This window comes from Miniopterus natalensis, chromosome 1 (genome assembly GCF_054644295.1).
Source record: "Miniopterus natalensis isolate mMinNat1 chromosome 1, mMinNat1.hap1, whole genome shotgun sequence".
NCBI classification, from domain to species: Eukaryota; Metazoa; Chordata; class Mammalia; order Chiroptera; family Miniopteridae; genus Miniopterus; species Miniopterus natalensis.
Window position 1 is genome coordinate 198995817 of NC_142081.1, and position 22129 is coordinate 199017945.

Sequence of the window (22129 nt, forward strand, 5' to 3'; positions counted from 1 at the left end):
CTGGACACTGCAGTACAGGGTGTCCCTTTGAGATAGTGTGGCATGCTAGCCAGAGTTAGTGGAGGCGTCTGTGACTATGGGCGCGCACGCTAACTTCCACTGCCTCAGTTGCTTCATCAACTGAATGTGGGGATTGTCTCAGGTGAGTCCAAGACCTGTCCTGAGTGAGCCCTCTGATGAGGGCTGTGTTTTGTGGGGCACCTTTTCTCTCTGATGTGCCGACAGACAGGTGCGGAGCTCCCATGAGTAGCGTTCCTGGTCTCAGAATGCGGTCACTCAATGATTGCCCTCACTGGGAGGAACCCAGGAACTTTGGGGGAGACTGTTTGTCACCCTCCCTGCTAGGGCCATAGCCCTAAAATTGTGTTGTGGCGGTTCATGTCTGTGTGGCTGAACCAACCCCTTTACTAGGTCAGTGTTTTCAGTGTTTCCTGTTTATGATACCACGTGGGTGCCTGTTCAGTGTGGCCCCTCAGGATCCATCCCAGACCTCCAGAGTCAGAGTCTCAGCGAAAGGCCCGGGGGACAGGTTTTCAGAATCACTTGGGGTTGTTGGCAAATTTGGGAAACCTTTCTGAGCGTTGGTAAGTGCCCTGCCTGGCTCGTGGCGCTGCATGTTCACGTGCGATGTGCTCTTTCCTTCATGTCCTTGTCTCCTTGTGCTTTCTGCCCCACTTCCTAGCCTGCAGAGGGGGTGAGCAGGCTTCCCTCTTGTAGCCCTAGGGAGGGGTGGTGTGCTCGTGTGAAACTGAGTGCAGACCCTGGCAGAGCCAGCCCTGAGGTTTCAGCTGCTGGTGATTCTCATGGCTGCTCCTGGCTTCCTCGGCTGCCTTTCTTTCTGTTTCGGAGCCTCTTCTCCCATGAGAGGAGACACCGCCAGTTACTGCTGACCATTTCTAAAGCTGCTGGTTCTTGAAAGTCTGTTTCAGCTTTGTGCCTCAGAAATTAGATGTCTCCTCTTTGTTTTATTCCTCGGCTCTTATCTCCTAACCCTTGTTTCGATGGCTTTGGCATTATTGTGAGCCATCAGTAGGGACCTTTGGGAAGCCAGTGGAATATTAATGACAAATGAATCAGATGTGATATCATGGGCCAAGTCTAGTGAGTTCTGTCCTAGAATCTTCAAGTGTTAGAGAAGAGTTTCCATCTAGAATTCCTTTGAAGAGGAAAGGGTTCTGTGCCAAAAATGTTTGGCACCTACTAACATTTTACAGGTGAGTAAATTTACAGGGGAGTTACAGAGAGGGCGTGGCACATGGTAAGTACGCAGGACTGCAGACTGTATGAGTTTCTGTCCAGGGCAGGTCCCTTGGGGTTCCCAGCCCAGGCTCCCGAGTCATCCTGTCTCTTTGCTTTATCTCCTGAGCCCAAGCCACTCTCTTTACCCTACTGCCTCTCTGTTCTCCTTGTCCTCGCTGAGCCGAGCTCTGGGTTGTTGTAGAAGGAAGCGTAGGCAGTATGGTGGAAGCTAGTCTAGGACAAAGGGGCTCGTAGGGAGGAAGGAGGGTGGGGATGGTCAGGGAACTTGTGACCTGAGGGAGCAGACATGTTGGTGACTCTGATTGCTTGATGAGGGTGGCCTGGAGGAAGGGGAGTAGCAGGAAGGCCGGCTTGGGCCTGACCACTGCCAAGTGGAAGCTGCAGGTCCAGCTCTCATTTTTTCTTTAGTGGAAGGGAGGGGGGAGGGGGAGAGAAAGAGGAGAGAGAGGAAGGAGTGATGTGACAGAGACATATCAATTGGTTGCCTCCTGCACATGCCCTGACTGGGGACAGGGATCAGACCTGCAACCCAGGTATGAATCCTTGACCCTCCAGTGTGTAGGCCAACACGCTAACCACTGAGTCACACTGGCTAGGGCTCTTTAGTCCTTTCTTCATCCAAGCTGTGATAAGCATCTCTGTGGCAGACTCCACACTGAGCTTAAGATAGTCCCTACTCTCATGGAGCTTACTGCTGGTGGGGAAGACAGACCAGGCACTGCGGGCCGGGGGGAGGTACAGAAGTTTGGAGTGCTGGTTCAGGAGTCAGGCTGGCTGGGTTCAGTGCGAGCTCTTCTACTTAATAGCTGTGTGGTCTTGGGCAAGTTACTTCACCTCTCTGAGCCTTTGATGAGGCATAAAACTACTGTGCAAGGTTAGAGATCAAATAGGTAAAGCATCTAGCACACTTCTTGACAACACCTAAGTAATAGCTACCTAAGATTCTAATATAATTACCGTTTCTAAGAAGTACATTTGCTAAAGCTTTTTCTGGTTCTTACCCTGACAGTGTACGTACTTCAGTCAGTCCTTTATTGAAAAAGTTGGATCAGGATTTCCCCATTTTGGGACTATTGACATTTTGGGATGGATGAATTTTTGTGAGGGAGGTTTTCCTGTGCCCTGAAGGCTATTTAGCAGCATCTCTGGGCTCTACCCACTAGGTGCCAGCAGCATCCCCAGTTCTGGCAATGAAAAATGTCCTTAGACATTGCTAAATGTCCCAGGAGGGTGGGGTAGGCAAAATCAGCGAACCTTTGAGAACCGTGCAGCTGGCAGGCTGTATAATGTTGGTATTTCATTGCTTCCTTGAAGGAAATTTACTACTGTAATATAATTTGAGCAGGACCCTCATCTTGTACAGAGGACTGTGTCAAGGGATCCCATGAGCCTAGTATAGTTTAACAGTATTTACCCGGACCCTGGACAGCAGCTATGAGAGGAATTCAGTGTCACGTTTGTACTCCACAGGAGACAGGGTTGTTTCTGAGAAGCCCAGGGTTCAGGGCTGCTAATCTGCACTGGTCTGACGGAGGGTAGTGATTAGCTCTAACCATTTACATCTTTCTTTGTATAACCCTTTATTAAGCTCTCAGAAGAGATGTGCCAAGCATCCTTTGCTGAAGAGAGATGCTAGGACTGCATTAGAAGGATGCAAAGAAAGAGCTTGCCGAGTGAAGACGAGGCAGAGGGAACAACTTGTGGAAGGCGGGGGGCAGGGGTGCACCTGGCAATGTTTAAAGAGCTATAATGGTACAGTTTTCCAGTCTGCTTCCTGGCCTGGCTGGGAGCCCCTGGGGGCACTGTCTGCGTCAGGTTCATCCTGGAATCGAGTTGTAATTCAGAGACAAGGCCTGTGGTGGTTGAGAGCCGGGACTGCTGAGACCCAGGTTTGAACCCAAATTCTGCTATTTCTGATCTCTGTGACCTCAAGAAACTCACTGAACCTCTGTGATCCCCAGGGGTACAGGGTTACATGGGTTAAGTGTACCTCCTGTAAAGAGTTGCTGTGATTGTTAAACAAGATAATACATGTAATACAGGCAGAGCACAAACCTGGAATGCAGGTTGGCTTTCTGGCCCTGCTTTCTGCCTTTGTTGGTTGGGGTTTCACACAAGATTTTACTTTTTTTTTAAAAAGTTCCTGCTATATGAAAAAGTTTGCAACCACTGGCTTATGAAAAATAAATCTTTAAATGGGCACATGGTCTTGCTGTGAACGTGCTCAACCAACATTTCAGTTCCTGTACTGATCTGGCTTTGGGGATGGGATTATTTGGAAGGTGACACAAGCAGTGCTAAGGGAGAAATGTGCTCTGCTTTCTTTTGAGGGAGGTGAGTTAGCTTACGAACAAGGTGGATGCCCTTCAGAGACGTGCGGTAGCTAGACCCTCAGCACAGGGAGTAGCAGGCAACATGGTGCTCGCCAGGTGCCATTCTCAGACTTTCATGTGGTTGCCTTGTTTCACTGTCAACAGCCATGTGAGAGAGAGTGGTGTGGCAGGTTCTGTGGGCTGGCTTATTCCTGCTCCACCGCTTTCCTCTAGGGCACCTCCTGTACTGTGCAAGCCAGAGGCTTAAACGTGCATTTCCCAAAGTCTCTTGCAGCTGGGGTTCTAGGTGTGAATTGGGTGCTATCAAATTCTCCCATGTGTGAGAGATTTGAGGCAGAAGTTTGGTGGAGACCACTTTTCTTCCCCTTTTGGCTGTTTTCTGCTATCCAGTGATGTTTTGGAGATGTGAGGTGCTCCTGAGGCAGCATCCCCCATTTATTTCCTGGATGTTTAGAGGAGGCTTCATTCTACACTCCGGTGTCAAGAGGCAGTTGTGGTGGCTTCCTGACCTGTTGCATCCTTGAGTCCCTTAGTCCCAGGGCCAGCTCAGATGCAGTGCTCCCTGATGTACCAGTTCTCAGGGAGCCGTTCCTGGGGGCCCAGTTTACAGCCCTTACAGCGATTTTGAAATCATTTAATTCCTGCGTTAAATCCCTTCCTGCTTAAAATTCCGGGAGTGGTTTCTGTATCCTGCACTGGAAGCTGGTGGGTTCAAGTACGCACTGTAAGTAAGTCTCATTTAGGTGAGGAAGCTGAGACATGGGATGGCCAAGTAGCTTGCAAGAGATACAAAAACGATGTAGGGTTTAGGTCTTTGAGCTTGTTTCTTATTTAGGAATTAGAAACAAGTTCATACTCAAAGTGTTGTTGGTCCTAAATAGGGAAGAAATGTACATGGATGTGAAGCACTGAGCACATCGTAGGCTTGTTAATATCTTTTGTATTATTATTACTTTTGCCTGACTGTAGTTTTGTGCTGCTTTGTCCATTTTAGAATCAGCAACAGTGAATTGAGGTGTAACATTGTAACTATGACTTTTCCACAAAATCTGCTTGCTAATGTTCCTGGGGACTTTGATGTGGCATAGGGATATACAGAAAACACCCACTGACTATCTGAGCTGCTGGTGTGTGTGTGTATGTGCATGTGTGTACGCACCACTGTATACCTGGGAAGGAGCACTGGTTGCTGTTTGCTTGACCTAACTGTTGGTTGGTGTGTGGTCTTGGGTAAGGCTGGCACACAGCCTCCCTGGGGCTTGTGTTCTTGTTTGCAAAGTGAGCTGAGGATACCCATCTTACTGAGCTGTGAAAATGAAAGGAGCCATCTATCTGGTCAGGGGTTTGAGCTCCAAGTGCACAAATACAGGCTTGCACAGGAGCTGATGAACTATCTTGACAAGAGGGGGGCTTAAACCTAGCCAGCTGCAGGAGCTCTGAGCTGCCTTCTGAGCAGCTTCCCCAGGATGAGGCAATAGCCACCTGCTCTGATCCTGCACTGGACCTTCTCTCTCCATGAAGCATTTCATGGCCTTCCAGTAGAGACTGTCGCTGCACTGGAGACAGGCTCAAAGAGGCTAATGCATAGACTCCAAATGACACAGCTATGACTTGAACATGCACATGTCCAATTCCCAAAGTCTGTGCCCTTTCTATAGAAGCCACTCCACTGCCTCTTGTAAATTGTGCCAGGAGCAGCATGGGGGGAACTTGGGGCTGGAGGGCCAGAGGAGATGAGCAGCAGTCGGGTGCAGTGTGGATTCTACGGCCAGGGTCAGAGCTGATGGGTCCTCTGCAAGAGAGTGGGCGGGAGATGTCTCATCTTTCCTCCCATGGGCTGGGTGACTCCTTCGTGGAATAGGTTCCATTTCTGTCCCTCACTGCCACACACACTTTAAATGAGAAGAACCCACCAAAGATCTGCAGGAAGAGTGGAGGGCCCCCCTTGCTGTGGTTCCTTGGCTCCCAGCTTGTGCCCTTGCTATGGCAGATGCCATTGTACATATCATCTGAAGAGTCCCCCCAGCCTGGTGCCCCTTGAGGGACTGCATCTCACTCATCTTATGCTGGCACCTAGCTAGAACTCAGTAAACACTTGTCTGATGAATTCAGATGTCATTCATTTCCTTGGTGATATGTACCCAGGACCCAGTGCTGGGGATGCAGCAGCCAACAAGCCCCTTCCCCCCCAAAAAAGTACCAGATGGCACTGGAGTCTGCTGCAGGCAGATGTCTGCAAGAGATGCTCTCTGCCAGGCTCTAAGTGCTGGAGAAATAAAAAGCAGGGTATCTGGGGAGGGATGAGGCAAGGTGGGAGCGGTTCCATAGTGTGGTCAGGGAGGGCTGCACTGAGCTAGTGACATTTGAGCAGAGATTTGAACGAGATGAGAGGGAAGAGTGTTGGGTCAAAGGACACGGCAGGTGCAGAGGTTCTGGAGCTGGCGGGGACTTGCCTTGTTTTTCATATGTCTGTCTTATGGCCCCCACCCACCTGTACCCAGGTCCCTGGCTGCTTCAGCACTCACTCAGTTTGGTCATCTCGGGTCTCAGGTTGGGGGCACAGTTGGTGCTTATGCTGGAGTCTAGACTGTGCTGTCCACTGCCTTTGCCACTAGCCACACGGAGCTATTTAAATTTCATTAAAATGGAAAACTTGGTTTCTCAGTCACACTAGGCACATCCCAGCTCTCAGTAGCCACACGTGGCCAGTGCTTGTTGCATGGCCCAGATTTGTACTTTTCCATCACTCTGGGAAGTTCTGTTGCTCAGTGCTCGTCTTCACAGTCTAGGTGACAGTCTCAGACTTTATTTTTAACCGTTGTTCTCATTGATGTAATAAAGCTGCACACAATGGTTGAGAAGCAGACAAATCAGCATGAGCTGTGTGATGCCGGGGGAAGCCTGCAGGCGAGACGTCCACGCGCCCTGGGGAGGAGGCGGAGATGGAGGCAAGGTGGCCTCCAGTAAGGCTGGTGTGGGGACAGGCCTGACAGCTCTCTCTCTGGGGCTGGGCCATGACTGCCTTGCAGGGTGTTGAGATTGTCACATGAGGGGTGTTTGATGCTGCCTGTGAATTCTAGCACATGTCTAAATATCCAGGGAAGTTTAACACAGCAGAGGTGGAGGGGCTTGCACCTCTCACAGGTGTGTTCTGGAGGCGTCTATTGTACCTCTAGTGTGGGGATATAGGACTTGGTGGGCATTCAGAGAGTGCACTTGCAGCACCAAGATGTGACTGTTTTGCTCTCCTGGCTGGGTAACTGGGAAAGTTGCTTTATTTTCCTGAATCTTGTTTTCCTTTTCTCCCAAATGGAAATAACGGGGCAATGCATATAAAGCACTTGGCATAGAGGTTGGTGTTGTGCTTACTAGAATTTATTAGGGATCCCTTCCCTGCGGGGTGCTTGAAGGAGTGAGTGAGTGAGTGAATGAATGAATGAATGAATGCTAGTAAATGCTGACTAGCCCAAAAGATGAGCAGCAGAAAAGGGCAAACAGGAACAAGGGATTTAATCAGTTCCAAGGGGTGAACACCCAGGTTTCTTTCGCGTTACTAATGACTTGATTAAAAGCAGGCCCCTGCCTGGTTTTCCTGTGATCCAGCCAGTTCCCCCCAGTAGGTGTTGAACTTAAGGGAACAGGAAGAGTTCTGCATCCCAGCTGGGCTTGTTGATCTGTTTCCTTCCCTTGGGTGGGTTAGGGAACTTCTCTGATCTGAGGAAAGAAACCTTTTAAGTTCAGCCGCCCTTCATGTTAGGTGCTGACATTGAGACTCCTGTTCACCTCAGGTGGGGAGGCGGGGCCTCTCCCTGTGGAGTTAGTAACATGTAGGAGTGGCGTGAACTGAACCAAGAAAGAACTGCGTGTGTGTGTGTGTCCTGCTCAGCAGTCATGCTCCTGATAAACTTAACACGCTTCACTGATTCCTCTGCTGCATCTCTGCCCTAGCCTCTGGGAGGTGGCCATGTCCTGAGAAATGCCACAACTATAGAAAAGGTCATTTCAGGGAGTGGGGGAAAGGGAAACTGTGTGTTCTTTGTAGGATTCATTTGGCCTCCTGAGTTTTGGAACACCCCCAGTGTGCTGGCTTGTCGGGAATTCATGCACTGACTTTGTGGGAACACCCAGACTTCTATGCCCAGGTGCCTTGCTAGCCTGCCTTGGTGCTGTCCTTGGTGAGATTATGGCCACCTGGAAGGGTGGTTCAGTGTGATGTGTAGGCGTTTCGTGGGCACATAGGAGTTTGAGGGGTCTTGAGAAACCCACAGGTAGACCCATTCCTGCAAAGCAGCTCTTTAGCCACCAGCTACTTTCTACTAGTAAATTAACTTCCCTTTGCTCAGGGGGTATAAAATCTGTTCTACTGAAAAAATGTTGGTGGAATAACACAATTTAAACTATCTTATCCTGTTTTCTACCTTGAACAGTGCCTGTTCTAAAATGTTGACATTTTGTTTGCAGAGTACTGAGTCTCTGATACAGCTAGCACTAAATTCGTTCATGCCTCCTGCATTTCTCGTGTGCACATACATCTGACCCGATTGCCACATCAGCAGTTCCTGTTGATGCTCCGTGAGCTGGGTTTGTAACTGAGAGTTGTTTCAGTTCCAGTTTTGCTGATTCTTTGTTGTGAATAGTTGTGGTTTATTTCAGGATTCCTGTAAGGGTCTATATACGGAAGAAGGATGAGTCATCCAGATTTGCCTAATAGTGGTTTGGGGCCCATAACAGTCCAGTTTTTCTGTTAATTCCCCTTTGCTTTCAGTTCCAGGCTCTGTGTACAGGGTGCTGCAGGGAATAGTAGTCAGGATTGAAGTCCTAATAGCCTCTAGGTTTCACACTTCCTACCAGAAGGGGAGATACAGGGAAAGAGGTCAAGAGGGTGTGGGCTCAGTCCCCCAATCCATGTCCTGCAGAGGTGGGAGGGAGCTGGGCAGGAGGAGGCCAGTCAGACGAGGACAGTCACTTCCTGGAACAACCCCTGCCTTAGCTCCTGACTGCTCATCTACTTTAAATGTTTATCCTGGAATGAGCAGATTTCATTACTTTAAAATTCCTTTGAGAGCAGTTATTTTTAAAGCAGAAGAAATTGAGTGGTGGTCATAGTTTGTGGGCAAAACACATGACTATATATTTACTTAGGTGAGCGCTGGCTGCTACAACAAAGTTGGAATAGATTAATGGCTCGGACACAACAGACGTTTATTTCCAGATCACGTTCTCTCGAGTTCTTCCCATCTCCTGGCTCAGGTGATTCCAACGCGAGGTCAAGCCAAGAAGGAAAGCGCCAGAGAGGTGCCAGTGTGCACCTGCAGTTCACTGGCTGGAATTCAGTTATGTGGCCACACCTACCTGGAAGGGAGGCTGGGAAACGGGACCAGTGCCCTGGACAGTGAGGGAATGGGTTTGGAGAATAGCTGGGAACATCAACCATTTTTGGGGGTCATTTTTCTCTACCCATTCCCTTTTCAACTTCTTCATGAGAATTAAATGCCTGGAGACGATGAGTTGAATGCTTTGTCATTCTGTTGCCTAAATGGCAGTTCTCACCACCTGCAGGATAATCTCCAAACTGCTTGGCGTGGTGTAAGGAACATTCTGGGTCCAGCCCCTGCCCACCTCTCAGGACTCCAGCTCCCATCATGTACTGCAGCCACAAAAACGAGCTCGTTACCTAGAGTTCTCTGAATCAACCGTCTCATCTTGGCACCTTTGCCCATTCTATTCCTCTGCCTGACAATCTCCTGCTGTACTTCAGGATTCAGCTGAAGTGACACCTCCTCTAGGAAGCCTTCTCTGATCATCCCCACCCCTTCCAGAGTTCGTGTTTGGATCCCACAGTTCTTGGACTACTTTTCAAACAGCACCGACAGCCTCCCCACCCTGTGGACTGTGACCTTCTTGGGACAGGGGCCATGTCTTACTCATTAGTTTTCCTAGCCAATGCAGGTACTTAGTAGATGTTCAATAATCTTAAATGAATGGGGGCTAGATTGTAAATCTGAAAATGTAATAAAGAGACCTGGTACACTCAACTGCTAGAACCTAAATATTTTCCCTTCCGATTATGTTGTTCTAGATATTGGGAAAAGACCCTCCCCAACACTCCAGTCCCTCTGTTGGGTCACACAGCCGTGTAGGTTTCAGATGCACCTATGGTGTCAGACTTTTTTTAATGAAGCTTTTTTACATGTTTTCTTAAAGGTTCTCTTTGATTAATTATATACAGGGAAATTTTGGCTTTTTATGTTCACCATTCTCTTTTTGCCCATTGCACTTTTACACCTACTACTGACTTTTCCTTTTTACTATATTTCCTTACAAACTTCCTATGAATTTTAAACATAAAAACGCGTAATGTTTCTACAGTTTGGTATCCTGCTTTTTTACTTATAGAGAACATTTCCCCACATATTTAAAAATGTATACACTTATGAATGTCTTTGTGATCTTCCATCCTGTGAATCATTTACCTGTCTAACAATAAGGAAGTGGCTTCCGTTCTGCTTCCTGATGATAAAGTGACCTGTGTGCATGTCACTGGTCCGTGGTGTGCATTTTAGAGGGTTTCCTGGAGCAGAATCCCAGAAGTGCTATCTACTTCATGAAGACCAAGTCTCAACCCTGGTCAGCTGACCTCTTTCCCAAGAGGGTGACTGGGAACCCCCAGGAGCCCTTTATCCTTGGTGTACGTTTACTGGCAGTGAAAATTCAGCCTCTGTATTATGAATGAGGACACTCTCCATGAGGGCTGATGGACTGTTGGAATTTGTCACAGCTCTGGCCCCAGGTTACTGTAGATTGAGGTTTATAGACTCTTCCTCCCAGGTCCTGCGGTCCAGAGAATGTAGATACCTTTGGTTTTCTTCTCTCCCTCTCCTGCACCCTGGCTTCAGGCCATAGGCTTACACTTTCCTACCTCTGCCTGAGATGCTCCCTTCTCCTCTGCCCTGTATGTCTCTGTCTGGTTTCCGCACATCTCTAAGGCCCAGCACAGCTGACACCTCGTCTGTGAAGCCTTCCTGGCATCCCCAGGGCTAGGACTGCTCAGAGGAATTGTCCAGAGAACCTTAAAAAAAATAAATTGATATGTAGGCCCCACCCTCAGAGATCAGTTCTCATTGGTTTGGGGTGAGACCAGGGTGTTAGGATTTTTTAAAAAGTTCTCTAGGTGAGTCTAGCCTGCAGCCAGGATTGAGAACCACTGGTGTGGAAAGCATGGACTTAAGTCCAAATCCAAGAGTTTCAGTTTACTGTGACCTTAGGCAAGGTTCTCTCTCTGAATTCCCTCGTCTTTAATACTAGGAAAATTGTACGTAAACACCTTGAGCATGGGGCTCTGTGTCAATGGTCATCAAGAGTTGTATTCCCTGTACTTGGCACACTGCCTAGGACACACTCAGTGCTCAGTATTCTGTTTGTTGAGTGAAAGATATGACATGAATAGCATTTGGATGAGATGAGATGAGATGAGATGAGATGAGATGAGATGAGATGAGATGAGATGAGATGAGATGAGATGAGATGGGGTGCTTCGCCCTGTATAATGAATAAACCGTCCTTAGTGTTACTAATGAGCACATGTAACTGTCACTAATCTGGTGGCTGAATGGTGGTACCTCTGTTGCAGAGGAGAAAGCTGAGAGGTTCATTTCCTACCCAAAGTCAGGCAGCTTGTTCTCAAGCCAGGATTTGAGTCCAGACCCGCCTTAATCCCATGTGCTGTCTTTGCATTGCAGCCAGATCTCGCTCCTTTAGGTCTAAAGTTGAAACAAGTCATTCATCCCTTCTCTTGGTGGTGGTCCTGAGCCCCAGACCTCCCATGATTTCTGATGCTTACGGACTGTGAATGAGCAACTCCTCTTTCCCCCTTTTTAGTGTTCAGTTGGAGATTAAGAATACATTTGTATTTTGCCCCAGTAAAGAAATGTTCTATACTACATTACACAGGGGCTTTCGCCTTGCCTTCTTTCTCTTTGTAAACCCCTAAGCTGATGTTAGGGAGTGCATCCCTGCGTAACCGTTCCTTCCTGTGTTTACATGTTAGAGAGGGCTGAAGGAGACTTCAAGGAGGTTGTGACACAGCACACTGGGTCTTGTTTTGGACTCTGACTTATCAGTCGAGATACACAGGCCTGAGTGGGTTTCAGGGTTAGTTAATGAATGACCAGTTAGTGCTGTGCTGTTTAGCAGGTTTTCTGCCAGGCCTTGGGGATACAAAGAGCAAATAGGTTGCTCCCCTCACCCTCCAACATGTAGTGGGAGGAGATGTGGAAATAACTAAAATACAAGCCCCCAGCTCTCTGTCGATGCATGTAAGGTGCTCTGGAAGCACAGAGGAGCCACTGGGTGGGGAGGGGCCTGACAGCCGGGAAGGCTCCGGAGAGTGGTGTGAACTGATCCAGTGTTTCCTGAAGTGTAGTGTATACTGATGTGTACAAAGTGAGCACTCACACATGGGCCCTTAGGGTGTTACAGGACCCCTGAAGTCTCCCTGGTGTCCCTTGCCTGTCAGGACTTCGCTCCCCCAGAGGAGCCACTGTTCTGACCACTGTCATTGTAGATTAGTTTTGCTTTCTTTGAGTTTTAGGTAATGGAGTCATACAGCATATACTTTGGTGTCTGGCTTTCTTTGCTCAGCTTTGCCTGAGGTTCACCCAGGGTGTTACTGTATGGCGGCTGGGTTCGTTTTCTTTCATCCTGTATCGTATGTTGACCGTGAATGGACGGTACTTGCCTCGTTCAGTGTCTGACGCTTAGGGAGAGTGCTAATCGTAATAGTCGTGCACATGTCTTTCAGTGCACTCGTGCCCGGTGGCCTTGCTGAGTCTGCTCAGTAGCCACTGCTCAGCGCTTTTCCCGGGTGCTTGCTCATACACCTGCTAGCAGCGTGCGGGCCTTCCGGGTGCTCTCTGTCCTCTCCAGAATGGGGCGCTGTCACTTGTGGGCTTTGTGTTTTCTCTTTCTGCCACCCTGGTGATAGGGTGAGGGAACTTGGTTTTGCTTCGCATTTCCCTGATGACTAAGGGTATAATCCACCTTTTCATGTTTTATTGGCCACTTGACCTCTTTCCTGCGGTGCCCACGTGGGGCTGTCTCTGACAGGGAGGTGTACTTTGTAGGGCGAGGGGCCTTTGGGAGGTCTAGGCCTTCTGTGCTCTGCTTATCTTTTCCTTCTCTGCAGGTTGTTTTTTTTTGTTAATGAACATAACTACTTAATTGTAATGAATTCTACTTTATAGAATGTTCTTTTTAAATATGCTTTTATTGATTTTTAGAGAGAGCAAGGGAGAGGGATAGAGAGAGAGAAACATTGATGAAAGAGAAACATCATCCATGGGCTGCCTCCTGCACGGCCCCTACTTGGGATTGAGCCCGCAACCAGGACACATGCCCTGACCGAACGGGAATCGAACTGTGACCTCTTGGTTCCTAGGTTGACACTCAACTGTTGAGCCACACCGGCTGGGCTAGAGTCTTCTTTTTATGGTTAGTGCCTGTATTGTCCTATTTAAGAAATTCTGTTGTCTTCTAGAAGGTTTGCTTTGACATTACCCACTGGATCCACGATCCGTTGGAATTAACTTGCGGTATGGTGTGAGGTAGTGGTTAATGTTCATTAACTATAAAGATCATCCTTCCCAATGGACCTTGAAATAAACCAGGTGGCCATATCTCTTCTGTCTGTCCTTTTACTAATATCACTAATTTCAGTAATACTTCTTAAAAGTACTCTAGCTGTATGCTGGGCCTTGGTGTCTGATAGAGTAAGCCCTCCAACTTTGTTCTTCTTTAAGGTTGTTTTGGCTATTCTAGGCCCTTTTTTATTGCCATATAAATCTTAAAATCATTTTGGCAATTACCCCCAAAAAATCTGTGGTTTTGTTTGAATTGCATTGAATTTATTGATTTTATTTTTATTTTTTTATTATTTTTAGTTCTTACCCGAGGATATTTTTCCCATTGCTTTTCAGAGAGAGTGGAAGGGAGAGAGGGGGAAAGAGGGAGAGAGAAACATCGATGTGAGAGAGACACATCGATTGGTTGCCTCTTGCACACACTCGGACCAGGGCCGGAGATCGAGCCAGCAACAAGGTACATGCCCTTGGCTAGAATTAAACCCGGGACCCTTCAGTCCTTGGGCCGACGCTCTAACTACTGAACCAAATTGGCCAGGGCTGCATTGAATTTATTGATCATTTTTTACTATATGAATACTTCTGGTGTCTGAGTATGGTATGTCTATTTATTTAGTTTCTTTAAAATTTCCACAGTATTTTATAGTTGCTTTTTTTTTTAAATGTTAAAGGTCTTGTGTTTCTTTCATTAAATGTATTCCAGGGTATTTGTTATTTTTGGTTGGTTTTACAAATGGCGTTTTATAAATGCTTACTGAAAATGCAGTTAATTTCTCTGTGTGTGGACCTTAAATCCTGTGATCTTGTTAAATTCTGTTATTTTTGTAGTTGATCTATGTATTCTTTTGGGTTTTCTGTGTAGAAAATTTCCTCTCTGTGAATGAGTTTTGCTTCCAGTCCTTACCCTTTCACTCGGTTTTTCTTGCCTTATGGAATGACCAGAACTCCCATGTAGTGTTGAAGTGGCCTGGCCTCTGGGAAAGCTTCCCCATTCCCCCATTCGGTGTGACGCTTGCTGTAGGGTATCTTTTTACCAGGTACCTCACTTTTTTTTTTTTTTTTTAATATTTCTTTATTGATTTCAGAGAGAGGAAGTGAGGGGGAGAGAAAGATAGAAACATCAATCATGAGAGAGTCATCAGTGATTGGCTGCCTCCTGCACGCCCCCTGCTGGGGATCGAGCCCGAAACCCAGGCATGTGGCCTGACTGAGAATTGAACCTCGGTATCCTGGATCCTAGGTTGATGCTCAACCGCTGAGCCATGCCCTGCTGGGCCCTCACTTTTTATTAAATACCTTTTATCAGATTAAGGAAGTTCCCTTTCATTCCTAGTTTTATGATTTAAAAAGATCACAAATGTGTTACTTTTTATCAAATGACTTTTTCTCCTGCATTTATTGGTTATATGTGTTTTCTTTCTTGTTTTGTTTTGTGGTAAATAACATTGTACTTTTCTAACGTTAAGTAAACTAACTTTGCACTCTTCGGATAATCCCAACTTAATCATGATACACCATCCTTTATGTTCCACGGTTGGATTGGATTTGCTAATATTTTGTTTATGACTTTTCTGTCTATAATTTGTCATTTCTTATACTGCCCTTATCAGGTTTTGGTGTCGACATTATGCTGGACTTATAAAATAGGCTCAGGAGTGTTCCGTTTCGTGTTTTCTCAATGAGATTTTTCTCTGATGGTTAAATGAACCTACCAATGTGTTAAAACTTATAGAAAGTCAGTATTATTGTACATGAATTTAAAAAAATAGAAAGCTATCACAGGGAATTTTTTAAATGTGTGTGCGCACGTGCGCACACACACACTTTGTGCCAAATGGTTCTCGAAAGGGTGTCAGAAAGTCCTGGCTGAGTATGTTTTCTCTTGGTGGATAATGATGCCCAAAGGTCCTCAGTAAATGACCCAGTAAATTTCCTCTGGGGTGGGGGTGGGGGTGGGAGGAGTAAAAGTGTTGTATTTCTTCCTTAAATGTTTGGAGGAATTAAGTCACCAATGAGGCCACCTGGACCTGGATTTTCTTTATGAGTTTCTAAGTTTAGACATTTTTGGAGATTGTTTTGCTGAGGTATAATTATAAAATATGAATATTGCAGGTTGAGGGAGAATTTGGAGGGGTGTTGGAACATGTAGGTGTCAATTCTGTAGTGAAGGGAGGACACTGGGTCCTGAGAGAGAGACTGAGGATGTGGCTGCTGCATGAGTGTGCCTGTGCTAGACCAGGAGGTGTAGATTTGATTCCTCAGGGCTGAGGGCTTTGACAAGAAGTTTTAAGTAAGACAGCAGGAATTTAAGAGCAAAAGAACAGTGCTTCTCAAACTGGAGCATCAGTCACCTAGAGGGCTCGTGAAAACAGGTTGCTGGGCCCAACCCCAGGGTTTCTGACTCAGGAGGTCGGGGTGGGTGCAAGAATCTGTGTTTCCAGCCAGTTGCCAGGTGGTGCTGCCTCCAGTCCAGATACTGCACTTTTGGGATCAGAGGCATTAGTAGTGTATTCATTAGTTGCCCCCCACTCCCCCACCCCAGTGTCAGCTGCACTGGGCGGGGATTTCTTGGGTTTTGTTCTTTAGTCCCAGGGCCTGGCACAAATCCAGGTACACAGTACCTCTCCTGTACCATTGTTGTTTCCCATGTTTGATTGTCTTATTTTTTGTAATTGCAAAAGGAATACATGCTCATTTGATTTTTAAAATTTTTTTTTTAGCAATACTGAAATTTGTAAAGTAAAATCAAAATTTCCCTCTCTGCCCCTTACCACCTCTTCTTGCCAGAGATGGTCATCTCTACTGCTTGTCTCTAGTCAGACCTCTTTGTATAGTTGCAAACATATACACACCAAGAGGTGTTTTTCTTTATTTAAAGGGGCGATGGAGATGGTTATTAGAGGACACTGGCTGGATGTGGAGCAGCTTCACTGTGGGCTCACTATTGACCCAAGAGTGAATGATGTCCCCAAAAGGGCACGGAGCCAACCTAGAGTAACTTCTTGTGGGTTAGAATGGATCAGGTTTGTTGACCTTGAAGTTGTTTGTTAGATCTGGTCCTTTAAAAGTTTTTAGTGGTACTTGAGGTTAGGAACAGGTAGAATCCCCTGGTGATGGTTCTGGTGCAGGGATTGGGACAGGAATTTCCATGGCCCTGTTTGTGACTCACCTGATACCTGCTTCCTTCTTCACAAAGCTCAGCGTCTGGCACATAGGAGACACTCGTGAGTTGTTGCAAATGTGACTTCGTCTTCCTTTCCAGACAGAAGTGCCACGGGTTTTGTGGCTTGTTGGCCTATCCTGGTGGTGTGTGTGGCTGTAGGTCTCTCTGCAGGATGCTGAAAGGTGGAGTGGAGCTGTGCTGAGCCCCTGAACCGGTCCCTCATGCTTTGCTTCCCAGACTGCCCGCCCTCCTCCCTCCCTGTGACTAGTTAAGAGTCAGAGCCCTGCCCACCCCACCCCCGCTTTTCCAGCTGGTCTGCTCTGTCCTGCCTGCCTTAACCTTCCAGACTCTGGGGCTTGGCTAGAAGGGCGTCCATACTGCTTCCCTAGGACTGCGGCTCCAGCTCGCCAGGAATGTGGCGACGGGAGAGTCAGCGCTTCTGCGGCTGGCCTTGTAATGCTGTGTGGTCACAGTAGACGCGATGTCCGTCTCCTCTGCGCTCCTGTTCATGGACAGGTTTGTGGTCGCAGTGTTGCCTTTCTTGCTTTTGTAATTGGAGACATAACTGGAGCGGGTTTTTACCACGTGTGGAGGTTTAACCCCCCCCCCCAATGGGCAGAGTTGTTTCTCAGATTAAGTGGGTGTGACCTGTATATCCAGCAAGGGTCTCCCGTGTGCCAGGATCTCAGGGCTGGTGTCCATACATGTATCTGATACTCACTGTGTTCCCTTGAATTGACTATTATCTCTATTTTTAGGGATCAGCTTTTTAGCCTCAGATGCTACTTGGGTGATATTTTCTAAAGGAGGAGAGGCTCCAAGTATTTCTAGTCTTAAGAACTTTTAGTTGTGTGTGAAACTAGGAATTTTGGGCACAGTGATTGACCACAGTATTTCCAATGGGGTAGGTAGAATTTACCGCACAGGAGGCTTGCTTTGCAGAATGTGTTTTGTTTTTCGTGTTTCTGTGACTGTTGAAGCGGAGTCAGTGGCATGAGTGTATGTGGCAGTGAAGCCTGTCGGTGTTGGGGGTGGAGATCTGGAAGAAACAGTGAAGTGGGCTTCAGAAGAATCACTCAGGACTTTTGTCTTCTGTAGCCCAGACAAGCACCAGGATGCGTATGTCTCTTCAGGAGAAAGTTTCTTACCTTCCCCAAGCCTGTTTCCTGTCTGTACCATGGCTACTATGATGCCTTCCTTGTAGGGCTGTTTCACACATGAGGTACCTGCCAGGTGATCTGTAAAAGGTAGCTACACTTCAGGAAATGGTGCAGGAGATACTCATCGGCTCATGTGGGACGGAGTGCTGTGTGCTGCTTACTCCTGGTTAAGTTGCTGCAGCATCTGTTGGTGAGATGAAGGAGGGAGAGCGCGCAGGGATAGTTCGCGAGGCCTGGGGAGCCATTGAATTACAGCAGGAGTTCACTTGTTGGAGGAGAAGGACTTTGGAGGCTTATTTGTCAAGACTCTGAGTTTTGAGAAATCCCTGCTGAGAGTTGGTGGCTTGTGGAACCTGCTCCACCGGGTCAGGAGGATTGCTGCCTTGCACTCCACTGTCCCCTGCCTTCTGGGACAGCACCAACTTCAGGTTTGCCAGGTAGCAGCCTCTCTGTTCTGTGTCGATTAGCTGTGTGTCTCTGGGCAGGACTCCCCAACCTGTCAGAATCCTAGCTTCCTGTTTTAAATAGGCAGGGATAATGCTCGTGTAATATTTGTGAAGATTTACTGAAATAAATGTGAATGTTTTCCTACATGCCAGGAACTGTTCTAGACTAGAGGTACCACAGTAAATAGAAAAGACAGTACAGTAAGTCCTTACTTAACACATCGATAGGTTCTGCAACTTTAAGTGAAACGACGCATAACAAAACCAGTTTTATAATAGGCTAACTGATGTCTACAAGAGTTAAGTTCCCACGCATCTCATCAACGTTATAACAAAACGACGCCGTGATTCGAGGACCTGCTATATCCACCCTCATGGATATTACATTCTGGTGATGAAGACAGAAAAGCAAGTGGGTAATACCTAGGCTGAGAAAAGGAACGCTTTGGTGGGGACCTGGATTCTAATGGTCCTTTTTGTCCCCGTGAAATGTGTTGCTGCCTGATCTTGCCTCTGACTCTGGTGACACTTTCCTTGAGACATGACACTCCACAATGTACCCATGAGAGCCAGCAGACAGACTAACATGCCACTATCTTAATATTACTTTGCCATTGGTGTCGATGTAAGAAACGTTCAAACCTGTAGAGAATTTTTATGATTTTACTTGAACCAAACTGACCAAACCGACTTGGGAAGCAAGATCTCAGGTGCTCTGCAGTTTGCAGCTGCTTTTATACATTTAGAACTAAGGAGGGAATGTAAGGAGAATTACTTAGAGGTGGGAGAAACCAAGGTACAGGATAGTTAAGATTATGGGCCCTGCTTCCTGAGGGTGGTTATACCTCCAGGGAATCTGCAAAAGAAGCTTTCAAAGGCGTTAACCTAGAGGCACAGAAACAAGAGACGAGACAGGGCTGGCTTAAGGCCAAGATGAACCTCTTACTAAAGGCATTAGAGGCCTGGGGCAGGACTACCCACCATGACCTGCCCAGTTAGGGGTTTATGATCTGATCACCTGTGAGGTTACTTTTGGTCACTGGGCTTGTTAGATTTATTATAGAGCCCCTTTTCCATCCATGATGGCATTTCATATCTTTTCCTCTGAGTTGCTACCTACTGAGATGAAAATATCTACTTTGCAAGCCCTGGCATAAATGCTGGGGTGAAACCCTGACTCCTTTTTCCTGCCCCTGCCCAAGTTCTCAGCCTCCCTCAGGCTGTTAGGATTAGCCTTTTCCCTTGTAGTTGACTGTGGCTTAACCATTGACAGCGCACAGTGTTTTGTTCTCAAGGGAATCTGGATGGGCATCACCAACTGATCCCTGGTGGGGTCAGCATCTGCGGGCCACCTCCTTCAGCCCACCCTTCTTGTAAACCCAGCCTCTCCCCTCAGATCTCTCTACTGCTGCCTTCCCTCTGCAGAGCGCAGGCCCAGCTGGAGGACAGACACTCCCTCTCTGGTGCTCTCAGTTCCCTAGTGGAGTGATGCCCTGGGGTGATGGCCACAGCTGTCCAGTGGGCTAAGAATGTGTGCCAGGCCCAAAGTTGGGCCTGGAAAGGTCCTTATAGTGCCCTGTGTGGCAGGAACATGTGTCTGCTCTATGTGGAGCACTTTGAGGGAGGACAGAGGGAACAGCATTGCCATGGTGCACGAATAAGTGGCAGCTATGGAAGGGATTTGGGGACAGGCCTAGGGTGGTCTGTCTGTGCTCTCAGGAGGTGGCCCTGACCACTTTGTGGAGGGAGAGTACGGCAGTGTCAGGAGTTCTGTAGGGCCAGGGCTTGATGGACCATGGACCTGTGCCTGAGGGACAGCCAAAGAAAGGGTGGGCAAGCACATGTGGCGGGGCTGGCACATCAGCCAGGGTGTGTGTGGGTTCCAAAAGTCCCAAGGAAAAAGGGTGGAGGAGTGGGGCCACCCTAGCCTAGCCAGGCTGAGGGGTTGGGAGTTAACCTGAGGGAGACTGAAGGTTTCTGCACGCATAAGTGTGCCCCTTCTTTGTTCATTATAGCCAAGGCCACCCTGGTGTGGTGGCTCAGCTGGTTGGAGTATCATCCCATACACCGAAAGGCTGCAGGTTTGATCCCTGGTTGGGGCACGTATGGGAGGCAGCCGATGGATGTTTCTCACATCGATGCCTGCCTCTCTCCCCCCCTTCCTCTCTCTTTAAAATCAACAAACATATTGTCAGGTAAGAATTTTATATATATAGTCAAGGCCCTCAGAAAAAACTCATCAAATGAATGAGGCCTGCTGGGTTATTGAGAGCATCTCTGCCCGTCTCCTGCGTGCAGGGGCTGCATCTCAGGCAAGGCTCATGAGCACCACAGTTCTTGGCCTCATAGGAGAAATGATTGTCATTTCATCTTTGGAAGACTCCTCAGGTGCTTCCCCTTCAGCTGTCACTGACACCCCTTGCTGGCAGCTGTAGGAGGGTGGATTTGAGTGGGCATCGTGGAAAAAGGGGCTAGTCTGGAGTCAAAATCTGCCCACTTTCAGTGTGTGTGCGTGTGTGCATGCATGTGCTGCCCTTGGAGGTGGACCACTCCACTGGCCTCAGAGTGGGTGGGTGGAGTGAGATCCCATCCTGCCTCCTTATGGTTCCGCATCTGCGTCCCCTGCAGACACATATGGTGGCTGCTCCATTTGCCAGCAAACAGGTGTTGAGCACCTACTGTATGCTAGATAGAATTCTGGGAAACCCCACCCCAGTAGAAAGGTGTGTGGGGCAGAGAGGGAACAGGGCACTGCCAGCAAGCACAAAATAACATGGCGAGTGCTCTGGAAACAGCTGCTGTGGGAATCCAGGCCTTGTTGTGTGGGCTTGTGGCAGCCAGGGAAGGCTTTGCAGAGTGGAGTAAGCCCAGAGCTTCTGCAATACAAGGACAAATGTGAGGACTTACAGGGGCTGGCGATGGGACAGTGAACGGGAAATAGTTAATAAAACAGGAAGCTTGAGTCAAGTAGTCCCTGTGTTCTGCTCCCGGTGAAGTGTCCGAGATGGTGGCTGTGGCGACTGCCTTCTCCAGCAATACGAGAATGTTGAAGGTGTCTGAGGGTCCCAGGTTGGGCTGACTCAACTGTGCCACAGGGCTCAGGAAGGGACAGCCAGAGGGATCCACGGCTCTCTCCCCTCTGAGCTCTCCAGGACTGGGATGAGCTGCACCACATGTGTGCGGGTCATAAAGGGTGGCCTTGAGGGTCACCTGGTGAGGAAGACAGCACAAGTTTTAAAGGGGTAAGGCCAGAGCTGATGGACTCACCCTGCTCCATCTGTGTTCTCTCTCTGCACCTGGCCCCAGAATGGGCTTTAGTCAAATATGATGGGCAGAGGCAGGTCCTGGGCTCCACCTGGCCACCTGGACCCAGCCGCCAGCTCCCTGCTAGGCTTCCAGTGACCTCCTGACCGGAAAGGGGAACAAGGGGCTCAAACCTTTTTTTCTGGCTGGTTCCCTGCGCTGGAACCAGGTGCCCCCATGACACAAACAGCTGAAGCAAGGGAGGGATTTTCTTTGCTGAGCCCTCCTGATATTGTACTGTGGCTTCTGCCTCTTTTTTTTCCGGTGGTTTGTTTTGTTAATTCTCACCTGAGGATATTTTTTTCCATTGATTTTTAGAGAGAGTGGGAGGAAGGATGGGAAAGGGAGAGGGAGGGGGAGAGAGAGCAAAACATTGATGTGAGAGAGACACGTGGATTGGTTGCCCCCAGCATGCGCCCTGACCAGGGCTGGGGAACAAACCTGCAACCCAGGTACGTGCCCTTGACCGAGAATCAAACCCGAGACCCTTTGGTGCACAGGCCGACGCTCCAACCACTGAGCCACACCGGCGAGGGCGACACTGACGTTTTTTAAGTCTAGATCCATTGTTCCCTAGACTGCCCCTCAGCTTGGGTGTGCCTGTGTTTCCTTGTGGTAGGTTCAGGGCATGCATTTTTGGGTACCTGCCAACAGCATGGCGGCATGTGCTGTCTCCCCTGATGTTAGAGATGCCAGCTTTGATCACTTGTTGAAGGAGGTTTCTCCACAGACAACTGTTTTTGCCTTTGTAATTAAGTAATTTGTGGGAGATACATTCAAGCGATGTAAAAATCCAGCTCCTCACCCAGCTTTCTCCTACGAGGTT

General features: G+C 48.1%; 1 protein-coding gene across 1 annotated transcript in view; it reads left to right on the top strand.

The window, feature by feature from the left end:
* Nucleotides 1–22129, top strand: part of TBC1D14 (TBC1 domain family member 14) — a 75307-nt gene that overhangs the window by 9625 nt on the left and 43553 nt on the right. The window lies entirely within an intron of this gene.